The sequence below is a fragment of the Euprymna scolopes genome, chromosome 8 (genome assembly GCF_053919585.1).
Source record: "Euprymna scolopes isolate OS-2025 chromosome 8, ASM5391958v1, whole genome shotgun sequence".
Taxonomy (NCBI): domain Eukaryota; kingdom Metazoa; phylum Mollusca; class Cephalopoda; order Sepiida; family Sepiolidae; genus Euprymna; species Euprymna scolopes.
This window is the reverse complement of record NC_136489.1, coordinates 116,174,069-116,178,034: the sequence shown is the minus strand read 5'-3', so window position 1 is coordinate 116,178,034 and position 3,966 is coordinate 116,174,069. Positions and strand designations below refer to the sequence as shown.

The following is a 3,966-nucleotide window of genomic DNA, read 5'->3' as shown; positions in this document are numbered from 1 at the left end:
AACGTTTTTTGGCCTTTTGGTCAAGATCAAAGTGTAGTATCTGTTCTTCAGATGCTGCACTTCATTTTCTTGTTCTCTTTCGTTAAAGGAGAAATCCTTCACGACTGAGACAATTTTTATTTTTGTACCTTTTCTCCACGTTAAAAAACGACCCTGGTGTGTAACTCTGTCCCGTGGGGAGGCATAGTAAATAGGTACATCACTTTCGAATATTATTTCCATAATATTCCTCGTATATATCTCGCTATCCTTCCTTCCTTCATTCCTTTGATCTACACACACACACGCACGCACACGCACACAAACGCACACACACACATGCACACACGCGCACACACATACACACACACATGCACAAACACACATGCACACACGCACACACACATGCATACACACATGCACACACACATGCACACACACACACATATATATATATATATAGTGATAGCTCTGAAGATCAGCTTTTTCGCCGTTCAGAGTTTATAATTAGCAACTGTATACAGTGATCGATATATTGACGTACATCATATTACTCAAAAGGATTATGTCCGTTTAGATATGCCATAACCACGCTCTCGACATTATCAGATAGCGTACTGTACGACTTTTAACAAATGGGACGTCACATTTCTCTATTAGGCTATCTGACGATCATATGAATGCCTGGAACCTTGGTTATGGCATTTTTAATATACACAGCCTTCTAAAGTAATACAGGCTCCTTCAGTCTTTGACAGACTATGGTACCCACTGTATGAGTGCCTGCGCGTGAAATTTTTGTGCCAGGAGGTGCGCAATCTCCAGTCATACCCCTCGGGAGTCGATATTGTTAAATACCACTGGCAAGTGAAGTGTATGTACAGGACGACTGGGAACAAATGCCGAAATAAGGGGAGAGCACATACAACGCCTGAATTCCCAAATGGTCACCCATCTGGTACTACCGGTGTGTCAACGCGATCATGTAAAATAAGAAAAAGAAGACTGATATATATATATATATATATATATATATATATATATATATATATATATATATATATATATATATATATAGTGGGTGGCGCCAAAAAGAAAGTCCGCACATCATTCTTTTTAAAAAAGCACAAATATAAACTAAACTGCATGTAACGATTTAAACAACCTATACCTCATTTGATTTGCCTTTTTTTCCTCTATAATTTTACCTGTTCATATTTGACTTTTAACTGAAGTATCCTAGTGTTCAGGCAAATAATAAAAAAAACTTTAAATCGAGAAGGCAAAAAGAAACTCTGCAGCAACAAATGGGCTTAAAATATTCACCTTTTAGGCATTTAAACATCCTTAATCCTAATTGTTGTTGTTCCTAGATTATACAACGTAAGATTTCGTCCATATGCTTCGACCTTTCTTTTAGTGACCGTTAAGAGGTCATTAATCTCCTCCTTTCTGCTTTATTCAATCGAAAAATCGACTGTATATTGAAATGTGATGAGGAAACGGCCCGATTAGCTGTTTCAAAGTATCAAAACACTTTTTTTAATAATAAAATAAAAAATAAATGACACAGAATATATCTAACCGTTTGACGTTGACTCCTATCTAAATATTTGATACACACATTTGACTCGGCCAATCAGAACACGACACGTATATGATCCACAATTTTAAACCTTTACGTGTACTTTCAACAAACGTTGAACCACTAGGCGGCGAGTGCAGTCTCGAAGTTAGTCGGATGATAATTGATGTATATTAACGTGGAATCGGATATCGAAAGATCTCAGTTTAACCCCATGACCCCATCAATATGATTAGAGTCATCATTTCGTAAAGTGAAACAGCGTGGCTTGATTACGGATCTGCCATGTACAGGACGCCCTCGTCGATTAAGTGAACGAAGAGCTATATCCGTTTGTCTGGAAGTAACTCAATCACTGTCTTATATAAGAGGGGAATATACGGATGACGAAGAATGCTTCAACGTCTCTTCTGTCATTAATTGAGTTAATAGTTCCATCGCTTCAGACCTTTTCTTGTTTCCTCCTGAAACTTCACGTGCGTTGAACTAAAATACGACATAATAATACATTAAAGACGTTACATTATGTTATAATATGTTAAATACATTATAAATTATAAATATGTAATATGTTATAATACGTTAAATATGATAAATCTATATAATTATAAAACTCAAATGACCTTGTAACGGGCGTTGTAACCCCACATCCGGTTTACGACTTCCGGTCGCGCATGCGTACATAATTGTTAATACTTTCTGCTTTTTTCCCATCGTTCATTTTCGTATTACGTTTAAGTTACTTTAACGCAATTTTCTTACAAATAAGTCCACTTTAATCCGTTGAGAACCATAAGAGCATTTTACAACCGCGATTTATCCACCGCCTTCCTTTTTTGTTTAATTTATTCTCCATTTTTTAATACACCTTTCTTAAAAAACATTATTACATTTTCTTCTACACCACCAACATAAATAAATAACCCCGAAAATATGTTTTTTTATTTGCATTACAAATAAATAATCAACGCGACAATAAAACATATTGTTTTACTGTGTACGTTTTCTGCATCCCAATTGCTTTTTTCGCGTTTAAATTATCCAAATAAACAATTGTTAATACTTTCTGCTTTCTTTTTTTAGATCGTTCATTTCCACATTGTCTTAATTAATTTTATTGACCTTACTGACATATAAATTGAATATTTGACCCAATGGGTCATGAATGTTTGTTTAAAATAAATAAAAAAAGTTACATTTAATTTTCATTTTCTATTTAAAAAGCCATTCTCAACATGGGGAGAGTGTTTTTAACTATTCTGTACTTTCAACTAACAATTCCATTAAAAAAAGATATATCAAAATTTGAATTTAACTTTAAGTATTATTGTATCTGTTCAGTGCACATTTACCTATAATTATGGCAAATCACTTATAATTCAATGGCTGTAAGATTTTTAAAAAAAAAATAAACAATTATAAACAGAATGACACATAGAAATCTATATCCTTTTTTCATTTTAATATACTTTCATAGAAATGTTTCTGTTATGTCACAAAAAAAACCTATTTTCTTTACGTCACAAATGTCACGCTCATACATTAATTTCATATCTAATATAACATACTGACCCAACGGGTCACGGGTAGTCTAGTACATTATAAAAGTGTAATATGTTATTATATGTTAAATATGCTGTAATACACCCTAATCTGTTAATGCCCGTCAAATAAAATATAAATACGTTAAATGGTAAAATAGGATTAAAATACGTTACAATAATGCGCAAAATGATACGTGTTGATTAAATACATTACAATAATACGTTAAAATGTTGTACGCGTTGTAAATTGGTAAATAATTTATAAGATATAAATATTTTATAATGCTTAAAAAAGCACTAAATGAAAACAAAATGCTCTAATACGTTAACATGTTTAAACATAGGATTTAAATAAGGCACAATAATTTTAATTAAAAATTTTATATAAGATTTTTTTGTCACAGGAATTTTGTCTAATGAAAGCCCAAATCAAAGGCAAAGGCTACTCGAGGGCAATCTAATGAGAAAATAAAGAGGAGTCAGTGCATTTGTACGACTTGTTCTATTCTGACGTGGTTTCATCGATGTCCAACACTCGACCCCCGTATTCTCCCGAATTTGTTTTTTTAACACAGCTAATTTATTCATATGCAAATTACATATATAGGTTTCCTTCAGTCTTGAAAGACAATGGATACCCACTGTAAGGGTGCCTGCATGTGAAATTTTTGTGCCAAGAGTTGCGCAATCTCCAACCACACTTCTCCCGAGTCGACATTGTTAAAGACCAGTGGCAAGTGGAGGTTCAGGACGACTGGAAACAATGCGGAATACAGATACAGCGCCTAGAATTCTCAAATAGTCACCCATCTGGTACTAGCTCGGCTCAATTTTGCTTAACTTCGGTGATTTGACGGG

At 33.9% G+C, this 3,966-nt stretch overlaps 1 pseudogene; it reads left to right on the top strand.

The window, feature by feature from the left end:
• Positions 1–223, top strand: LOC145284290 (U2 spliceosomal RNA; annotated as a pseudogene).
• The last annotated feature ends 3,743 nt before the right edge of the window (positions 224–3,966 follow it).